Here is a 10,741-nt window from a genome sequence, read left to right as displayed (position 1 = left end):
CCTCGGAGGACAATCGGGTATTAGTACCTTAGACGCTGGAGTTTCCTGGGTAGGAACAGGAAGACCTGCTGGTGTCACTGAATCCCAGATCAGTACTATTAACATGTTTGAAGAAAGGTGTGGCTGCCAGCAAAGGGCTGGTCCGAGGGACAGGTGGCAAACAAGAGCAGGGTGACGGTGAGCTCCTGAGGACGCCTGGCAACCCCTCAACCGTGTTGCCAACTTCCTCAACAACCAGATAATCCATACAGTTTTGGATTTATTTTACTTTCAGAAACATTTTGTCCCATGAATCTTAGGCAGTGGCCCCAAATATCCAACAGACCAAGGCCAAACATGGTGACAGGAGGTGGCAGCCTACAGGCCACACCCCCAAAGTGCCTGTGAGGAACCCAGGGCCCCGAGACCACAGCTTCAAAGGCCCCGAGGTAATCCATCACTTTCTCCTGGAGTTTCAGAGGCTGAAGCCTGAGAGCCCCAGAACTGGTGGCACAGCAGAGACAGGAAACCTGTGCAAACTCCCGTGTTTCCTGCTGTCTACGAATAGTTAAATCCCCTTAAATAAGACGGATCATAAAAATGAAACTAACTAAAATAAATACTAATTTTAATGCCAACTGGCCTTGTTATTACGTAGTCGACACCTGAAGGACATGGTGGTCAGGGGCACTGGCCCCTGTGTAGGTGGGCATCCCAGGGGCATACAGGGCTGACTATATATTTGTGAAAACAAAACAAAACCATGGATAAGTGGACCATTCCATTTTCAAACTAGTGTTTTTCAAAGGTCAACTTGAAAAACACTAGTTTGAAAATCAAGAGCAGTCTTATATCAAGAGAAGTCTTTTCTTCCTGAGGGTTTTACAGGATGGGAGAAGGAGCAAGAGACAGGATAAAGAACAAGGCGGCGGAGGTGGGGGTGTCGGGGAATGACGGTGATCCATCAGACACAGGGCCAAAAATAATGAAGAGTGGGACTGAAGGGCCCAGCGTGCTTCCTGGTCTTGGCACTACTTGATCTGTACTCAGCTCTGCACATGCTCCCTGGGTGAAGCATCTAGTTCTGTTGTAGTGTTTAGATGGCACATCTAACCCATGTCCTTTCCCACTCAGAGGCCTGAAGTGGACTTGTTACTCAGCATTAGTAAGACACAGGAAAATCTATTGGAAAGCTTCTAGAAAGGATTTTTATCTTTGATTTTTAAAAAAGCCCTTAAGGAGAAAGATTTTTTGGTCTTCTTTTCATCTTACAAGGATGAGGGCATCATTTTGCTGACACACCCAGGATGGCAGAGCTGGGCGCCCGCACCTACCTGAGTGGCTGCCCCCATCTGACCGGCCTCCTTCTGAACTTGTTTAGAAAGATGAACACACTTTTCTAATTGAAGTCCAGGCTAGTGAGACAGCCTGTTATTTACGGCAGGGGTGCCCTAATTGGCAGAGAGGGACATTCACGTAAAGATGGAAGATCAGAAAAAGCTTCTGAAAGAGTGGTTTGGACGTTGAAACCTGAAGGATAAGTAGGAGTTAATGAAATGATGAAGCAGAAGGTGAGAGAAGGAGGAAGTTTTCCTCCAGAGGGACCAACTTGCAGGAAGGAACTAAGAAGAGAGAGCACGGTGCATCTGTGGATAGGAGAGAAGCTGAGGGTAGAAACACTGGCAGGAGTCAGGTTGTGAGGGTCTGGGTAAGGCACGTGGACTCTGTTCTCAGCGCATTTGGAAGTCATTGATTGACTATAGGAGGGATGTGACACACTCAGGTTTGCATTTAAAAATATTGTCTTGGTGAACAGAGTGGAAGGAGCAAGAGTGGATAGAGGGAGCCCAGTTGGAGGTTATGATGAAAGCCCCGTATTAGGAGTTGGTGACGATTTTGGACTGGTGGACGTGGGCTAGTGAGGGAGGATGGAGAGAAGTAGACAAACCTGAGAGGTATTAAAACAATAGGATTGGAAAACTTGGTGTCTGACGACAGCGGATGATAGAGAGAAGTCAAAGATGGGGGTCTACTTTCTTGGCTTGGACAATGGGGCTGGTAGTGGTACACTAACAGGAAATATGGAGGGAGGAGCAAGAGTGAGGGCAGTAAGATGAGTTCAGTTTGGGACACACCGTTTCCGAGAGGGATCAAGCAGCTGAGCATGCGAACCTTACATGATTGCAGTTGGGACTGGACGCGTAGATTTTGGAGTCATCACAGGTAAAGTCATCAAAGCCATAGAGGTAGGTAGGTGTGCCTGGGGAGAGCGTGAGGCGTGGAGCACACAGTGAAGAGACGAGCACAAGGGAGCTGCAGGGCCAGGCTCTGAGGCTGGCGTCTGGGTTTCTCTCCTCAAGAGGCATGTGACTTTGGGAGCATCACTTAACCTCTCCAAGCCTTGGGATTATCTGTAAAATGAGAATAATGGAAGTACCTACCTCGTGGCGTTATTGTGAGGATTAAAGAAATTGATAATCAATAAAGCATTCTGAACAGATCTCAATCATAGCCAATAGCAGTATTTACAGTATACAGAACCAACTTATTGATTAGGCACAGAAGGCGTAATGCCTGGGGCCCATAAAATGTTTTAATTTCCTTTAAAATTAGAAAAAACATTTAGGTTGAATAAAATACTTTAATATATGATGTTAATAGGTTTTTCTTTACATTAACATAGTTGTAAGCTGTAACTTTGCATTGTTTTGATGGCCCACAAAGACACCGGTGCTGGAGCCATGGAGGTCAAAATGCAGCCCTGGGAGCCCAGTAGTGAGACAAAACCCCAAGAACATTTCCGGGGCTGGCCCAGGGAGGACAGTCTGCAGAGGGGTCTGAGCTGGCACAGCCAGCAACGTCAGAGCAAAACTAGGAGAGAGCGGTGCTTTGGGGGCTGAGGAGAGGCTTCAAGGGCACACTGTGTCAAATGCTGCCACGGGGTTGGGTTGGAAGGGGACTGAAAGGTACCCAGAGGATTTAGTGACAAGGACCACTGTGTTCTTGATGACGGTGGTCTGAGTGATCAGCTGGGGAAGGAGAGAGATGCAGTTTCTGAGGCGTAGATGGAAGGAGAGGAAATGGAGATGCTAGTACATGCATCTCTCAGTGAGTTTAGTTCTGGAAAGGAGGCTCTTTAAATAGGGGCATGTGCCAGTTTTCCCTGTGTCCAAACAAGTGTCTCTCTGGTTCCCAGATACATGCAGAATTGCTGCCGATAGGTGTCTGTGTGGAAGCCCAAGTTTCCCAGCCCTTACAGTGTCTGTCCCTGGTGAACGTATAGTGTGAAGCCAAGTCTCCTTTTAAAGAACAGATATAACACATGAATGCATAGGGAAAATACAGGAAAAAATAAACCAAAATGTGAATTGTGATTGTGTCTTAGTGGGAGGCTATGATTACTTTTTTTAACCATTCTTCCCATTTTACTTAAAAATTTGTTTTTAACTTCTGGAGAGCTTTGCGCATATACAAAGGCAAACAGAATGGTTCCCACCACCCAGCCCCAAGCACCGTCAACCTGTGGCCAGCCCTGCCCAATCCCGTCACTCCCACCTCCATATTATTTGAAATCAATCAAATTTATGATTGATTTTCATGTTCTTAATTTTTCTATACATTTTTAAAAATGAAAACAATCGTATTTACTTAAATAATCAGGGGGAAAATACACAATTGAAAAAAAAGTCTTCTCATGAGCTCTGCTTAAAGAGTTCTCTTTCTATCACTATTTGTAGATGGGTCAGGGGTCACACGTCTCTGAGCTGCCAGCCTGGGTGTTTCTCCAAGAGGCGCCCAAAGTGGCCGGGAAAGGATGCCCTCTCTTCCAGATCATTCCTGGCCATGGGAATTTCAGCTGAGTTTACAACCAAGGCTGATACCAGCTGAAACTATGACGCTCTTCTGATGTAAGAAAACATGACTCACCTTGCAGGCATTGGGTTTACGCCTCATTATAAAACAACCTGGTTATCTCATAAATTGTTCTCCACTGGCCAGGGTGTGGAGGATCTGACCTATAGACCCAAGGACACTCCCTTTGCAGCCTGCACTGGGGTGCGTCTGTGACAAGTGGGAAGACCAGTCCTACCTGGGTGTTATATTCCAGGGTAGCTGGGCTGCTACTCATGACTGGAAATGGCCCTCCATCTTGCAGAAATGCCCTCCAAGGGAACAGTACAAATGCCTAAAAGAACCAAGTAATAAACAGGGTAATGCTGTACTGTGTTCATAATAGATATCCTTATGCGAACAGGATAACTGTGTCTGCACCCAAAATACTGTGGGATAACTTATGTAGAAATAGTTACAGATGTATAGTCCCTAACGGTGTAGAGAAAAGTGTAACAATCTTATTGCATTGACTTGATTTTTCAGAAAGTGGCTAAACACAGAAGGGTACTGAAGACTTCTGTGTAACTAGTCAGCACAATGTTCGAAAAGTTCCAGATCAGTGCCATACCAATGTGACCTATTTATAATCAACAAAGAAAACTTATTCAAATGTTCTCAATATTAGGAATCTTAAAAACTTATCTTCAATCACTGTTGTGATTCAGTTCTAAGTAACAGCTCAGAATCAATGCCACAATGTTACACGGGGGCCTCTGTCTTCTCCACATCATTGTCCAACCGCTGAGGCACCCCTACTCCTCGTGCACCATGCGCAGCCCTGGATATAGTGGGCCTGTCTGTCTGATCCCACTCAATGCTTCCAGACCTGGTACTGGCTTCAGGGAATTCTTGGATTTGGAGTTGATGCAGGTGGCAGAGAGGCAGGACCCCTGCATCCACCTAATCCCAGGCAGCACCCAAAGGCAGAAAGAACTGACCCACTGGTCACGGTCCAACCTTGTCTTCTGAGTCCAAAAGAGGGTTAAAGCTGGGTTCAACAGTCATCGCCTTGTAGCTATGGAAGGAAGAAGTGCAGGACTTACATGGGGTTGGTGTTGGCATTACTACACAAAAATGTTAGGATGAAGGTTTTAGAGTCAAAAGGAATAGGCCTGGGAGGTGGTTTTAGAGAAAATGTCCACAAATTCTTTGCATTTAGAGGTGGAGCTTGATTCTTTTCCTCTCAAGTGTGTGATGACATTAATGACTAGCCTCTAATGAATAGAATATGGCAAAAGAGATGGAACGGCATGCCTGCATTAGATGACAAAAAGACTGTAACTTCCATCTTGGGTTCTCTCACTCTCTCCTGAACCGTTCACTCTGGGGAAAGTCCTTTGCCACAAAGGACTTGTGAGGAAGCCCGCGGGGAAGCCCACGTGAATAAGCCTGGGGGTGGGTCTCCTACCAACAGGCGTGTGAGGGGGCTTGGAAGCAGATCCCCCTCCAGCAGAGCGTTGGGGCACCGGCCAACACTTACGCAGCCTCATGAGAAATTCTGAGCCAGAACTACCCAATTAAGCTGCTCCCAAATTCCTGAGCCTCAGTAACTATATGAGATAATGAATGTTTATTATTTTCATATGCCAAATTTTAAGGTAATTTATTATGCTGCCACAGATAACTGCTATGGTCTGTGAGCTAGTGCTGACACGACTACCCAGCAGCCTGACCTCTGCACTTCCTGAACCCTGAGTTCTGTAGTTGCGGCAGGTGGGTGCACTGCTGGTGCCCAAGAGCTATAGTGGTTGCCAGGATTACGTTCGACAACACATGCTGTAAACAGGGCTGTTCAGAACTCAGCAGCTGACCTAATTTATGTGTTGTCACTGCTATCATTATTGTTTATTAAATGAAAAAGAGCACATGTTGGTTTTGCTACCAGCTGTGAGCAGATAAGCTTTGCCCCAATTAGCCTGCTGAGCAGTTTGGAGGCAAAAACCCTTCTTGGGAGAAGCCGCTGACCCTGAGGCCAGAATGATCTGCCACCTGAGTGAAGGGGAGCCAAGCAAGACTGGAGGGCGTGAGAGCTCGGAGAGTTCCTGTGATACTGAAACCAATGAAAACAAAGCGGCAAAATCCCCCAGCAACAGCACAGCTTTTATCGGTATAAAATACCTCTCGATGCACCCGGGGGCTCTGTGGGTCCAGTGGTGGGGGCAGGCGGAGCTGTGCAGCAAAAATGATCTTCACCAGAGAGCTGCCCAGAGGTGGCAGCCGGTGGTCCAAGCCGTCTGTGACAGGCTGGTAGGCAGCAGCATTTCCAGCCGTCAGGAATGTTTTCCTACCAAGGAGTGAAGGGAATCTCATTAAAAGAGGTTACTTACACTTCTGAAGCTCAAAACTTTCTTCAAAGTTACTGTAGCAAGACAGCATCTTAAGATATTAACAGATTTCTTTCTCAGCGACTGCATCTGTCACCCCTTCTTCACACATTGCTCTTCACTTACAATTCATGGCTCTCAAGGGAAAGGCACACATTCCCTAGGCCAGCTGTCCCCAACCTTTTTGGCACCAGGGACCGGTTTTTCCATGGACGAATGTTGTGGGGTGGGCAGGAGGTAGAGCTCAGGCTGAGGGCTTCCTTCACGGCCTGACTCCTAATAAGCTACAGAGTGGTACTGGTCCACAGCCTGGGGGTTGGGGACCCCTGCTCTAGACTACCAATGGCCGATAGAACATTCTGCGCTGTGGAAACATTCTGTATCTGACTGTACAAAATGGTAGCCACTGGCCACATGTGGCTGTTGAGCACTTGAAATGTGGCTATTGCAACAGAGGAATTGACTTTTAAATGTTATTTCATCTAAACCAATATTAACTTAAAGTTAATATTAAATAGCCACATGTGACTACAGTATTGGACAGTTCAATCGTTTTCCTAGAACAAAGATATCAATTGCTTGTTGAAGTGGTTATTTTAAGACCAAGAGCTGAGACAACAATTCTTGATAATCTAAAATCAAATTTTAATAAGAACCTGGGGTTTGAAAGAGAAAGATTTTTCCTTTGTTTTCAACAAAACTTGGTTTTGCATATCATGAACCAAAAATCCTGAAGACTAGAGCATGAAATTTTTACCGTAAACTGTAGAGAAGGAAGTATGCATGAAAAATTGCAATGACTTTCTTGCCCAAAAGGAAAAAAGAGTTTAGCATGCAAGGAAAAAACTGTTTGTAGAGCTTAGATCTAGTGGATGCCCAAGACCCTGACACGGGACAAGCTGGGGTGCCGGGGAGGGCATCCCAGAACAGAAGGGCAGCCTTTTGCCTGGGGCCTCCATGGACGTGGCCCCGGGCTGGCATGAGTCAGACATAAAAAAGGAGATTAGGAATAACTAAGGGAGATGTTAGCTCTGATGGAAAGGAGGCCACCTCACAGAGGTTACAATCAAAGCAGGGTGGGGGCAGTGCCTAAACCTCCACAAATGGGTGTCTGTACAGGGGGCTGGGCAGCAGGCCAGCTGAAGAGATCTGGGGTTGGACCAGCCAATCAGTCACAGGAAGAGGGGAAGTGGCTACTCTTCTCTGACTGCCAGGATGACTTATAAGCACCCCCAGGAACGTGGATCACCCTTGAGGGGAATGAAGAAGACCGGGGTAGTGTGAGGCCTAGAATTAAGGTCCACTATTAAGTGCTGCCTTGACATCGGTAAGATCAGGAGGACCTTGAATGGCCTAACCACAAGTTCCCCTCCCCTGTCTGCCCCCCATGGACCAAGTGCAGTCTGTGCTTATACCCCTGGGTGCTGGTTTCAGCTTCCTGGTGGATGAAAAAGGGGTGCTGTAATAAATCATAAATTCTTAACTGGGAAGGTCATGGGGGGCGGTCATCACGCCCCAGGCCTGTAACTTCTTTAGTGAAGGTTTTTAAGCCAGCCCTCTCCATTGTTCTTGTGCAGAGAGGCTAACACACCTTTGAAATGCCCCCTTTCAGACCCTCTTTCTAAAGTATGCAAGAGAGCGCTTCATCTCATTATCTAGCCTGTAATCTGATCTCCCACCTTCACAGAATATCCCTTGGTTCCCTTCCTAATTTCAAATGCAGAAGAGAAACTGCAAACTCTCATTCTCCCAGAACATTTGAGATCTTGTTCCCCAGCATATGTCATCAGTTTGGCTCAAATAAACTCTTACAAAAATACTCTATAGGTTTGCATGTTTCCTATGTCAGGCCACAGAATTATTCAAACGAACCAATCATATCTGCCTGTGGGAATCAGGGGGCACCACATCCTTTTGATGCACGGAGTATCTCCCACAGCCCCTGGTATTTCACTCTGTTCCCAAATGCAATTCCTCTGTGGCTCCGCATGGTGTACAATGTCTTCTCTCCCTGGGCTGTGAGTGTAAGTGACTAATACATTGCCGTTATCTCATCTGTACAGTGTTTGGGGCCCTGTGCTCCCCACCCCGGACCCTAGTGCCATTCCCGCACCCCTAGGGCAGAATCCCTTCCTCACCAACAGAGTAAGAGGTCATTATAATAAAAGAAAAGGGGATAATCTTGAATTAGTTAATTTAAACATCAAACTGACCACTTTTAAACTCTAAATGTAGCTGAATGACATAGAATTGGTAAATTTAATGTTTTTGCCATGCGCTGAAGTAGGGGCTTATGAACTTAAGTTCAAAGACAGATAAAAGGAGCTCTACACTGCACATCAAACCATGTACTAGTGCAAAAATCATACCACCCTTTTCACATTTGAAGGAGAGTTACTCAAGATAGGTGAGTACCGTTACATACTGAGACAGTGGGTGATCATGGGTTCACCCTGGCAGCTCAAGGATGGAGCTTGGAGTCGCTCAGTGGATATGCGGACATCCAAACCTGTCGAGAACTTTTAGTTTACTTGAGCCAAGCTGACAAGATCTCAAATACTCTGGAGAATGGCAGTTTTTCAGTTCTTTTTATATATTTGGAATTAAGGAGGGAAGTAAGGAAGATTACAGAAATTCGGGAGAGGAGGTAGGAGAAGCAAGGTGGGGAAATCTCTATGACTGCATTTGGGTGATAAAATCACGTGCTCCCTTGAGGGTGGTTGTGGCTCGGAGGGATCTGAAAAGAGAATTGCTCAGGCATTTTTAAAGATGTGTTAACCTAGATGCATGAGAACAATGGACAGGGCTTGCTTAAGGCAAAGATAAAACTTTTACCAAAGAAGCTATAGGCCTGGGCTCCAGCTGGTGTGGCTCAGTTGGTTGGAGGATCATCCTCTAAACCACAAGGTCACGAGTTCAATTCCAGGTCAGGGCACATACCTGGATTATGGATTCGGTCCCCAGTCCAGGTGCACGTTGGAGAGGCAATTGATCAATGTTTCTCTTTACATTGACGTTTCTCTCCCCCTTGGTCTCCCTCCCTTCCTCTCACTCTAAAATTAATACGCATGTCCTCAGGGGAGGATAAAAAAAGCTTTAAAGAAGTTACAGGCTTGCAACGTGACTACCCACCATGACCTGTCTAGTTAAGAATTTAGGATCAGATCACCCTGTGAGATTACTTTTGGTCACTTGAACTCGTCAAAGTGACGAGTAAACAGTGACGTTTATTACAGAGTAAACATTTTCTCCCGTTTCTCATATTTTTCTAGTTTCCTTAAGATTCTCAATGGGTCCTGCAAAGGGACCCATGACTCACGTAACCCACAGGTGTCAGGGGTGCATCAAGCACCCACTGTGTGGGCACTGTGCCAGAAATGTCTGAGATCGGAGATGGGCCTGACCTTCAGCCTGGTAGGGCCTTGTGAGGCAGAGTCCATTATCCAGCTGCTTCTGGCTTTCCAACAGAAAGAAAGAAAGAGAAAGAAAGAAACAGTAGGTCAAAATGGAGTCACTTTTGCCAAGCTACCTCACCCAGCTAAAACTTAGTAACTAATCGAATTGCAGTTTCAGCTTGAATTTTCACCGATCAATCTGGAATTGTCTGGTGAGCCAATGAGACAATCTGCCTGCTAAGACCCTCGGCCGTCCCTCAAGGGAAGGTGTCCTTGCCTGGAAGAATCCATCTTGACTTCTTGGCCCCACTTTCTTCCTGTCTATAACACCTTCCAGTTTTCTACATCTCATCTGTGTGCCCCTGTAGTTGCTAGGTGGGATGCTTCCCGATTCGTGAATTGCTTAATAAAGCCAATGAGACCCTCAAATTCACTTGGGTGAATTTTGTTCTTTAACACTCTAAACTCCCAAGGCACTTTCTACACAACACATTTCTCTGATGGCACTCATAGGTTGTGTATATTGACTGAAAACAATGGAAACAAAAGGCAGAATACTTTAAACGAAACCTTTTCAGCCCAAATCCCGAGCAGCATCCTGCACAAGCTCTCCCTGGTCAGCTCCTTGCACGTCATTCCTGCTGCTCTCTCTCCAGTCCCCGGAATTATTTCTCTCTCTCAGCCTCTGGGCCTAGCTTTGGTAACATCGTTCTTGTTCAATCTTTGTATTGTTTATATATTAAAACTTATTTTTGTTTATTATGATGTTTTGACATCTTAAAAGAATCTTTCTGGCTAGGGAGAGGCTGCCTGCTCCGGGTTAGCGACCTTCTAGAGCCAGCACAGGACTCAGCCAGGGACTGAGCCCGAGCTGCAAACTAGCCACCCAGAGCCCCGCCTCCTCTCTCTGCCCACACAGCCGCAGTCAAGACCATGACTATTTAGCAGGCAACCAGAGACCACTCCTACAGACCAAAGCCCCCTGAAATTATCGGAACCTCCCAGCCTTAACCTGTCCCCCTTGCCCTGCCTGCCTACCCAGGCCTCAGCACTCTCCTCGCTCCTCACCAATGCCGATGCTTTCCCGTGAACCCCGCGTGGAGCGGCACACCTTCTGTCTCTAGGACTTGTGAGTATAGTAAACTCTGT

The 10,741-nt window shown here is 46.4% G+C and overlaps 1 long non-coding RNA gene across 2 annotated transcripts; it reads right to left on the bottom strand.

Moving 5' to 3' along the window:
- Positions 1-4,816: 4,816 nt before the first annotated feature.
- On the bottom strand, positions 4,817-9,199 carry LOC123822054. Of its 2 annotated transcripts, none has more exons than XR_006786206.1 (3): positions 9,138-9,199; positions 5,992-6,157; positions 4,817-4,888 (listed from the first exon to the last, which is right to left on the bottom strand). It is a non-coding gene; the product is annotated as an uncharacterized LOC123822054 (long non-coding RNA). The 2 variants fall into 2 exon arrangements; XR_006786205.1 differs by lacking the exon at positions 9,138-9,199 and adding an exon at positions 6,324-6,460.
- Positions 9,200-10,741: the final 1,542 nt, after the last annotated feature.

The sequence above is a fragment of the Phyllostomus hastatus genome, unplaced genomic scaffold (genome assembly GCF_019186645.2).
Source record: "Phyllostomus hastatus isolate PE091 unplaced genomic scaffold, TTU_PhHast_1.1 phas_contig_40, whole genome shotgun sequence".
NCBI classification, from domain to species: domain Eukaryota; kingdom Metazoa; phylum Chordata; class Mammalia; order Chiroptera; family Phyllostomidae; genus Phyllostomus; species Phyllostomus hastatus.
Note: the sequence above shows the minus strand (reverse complement) of the source record. Positions and strands in the feature narration are given on the sequence as shown.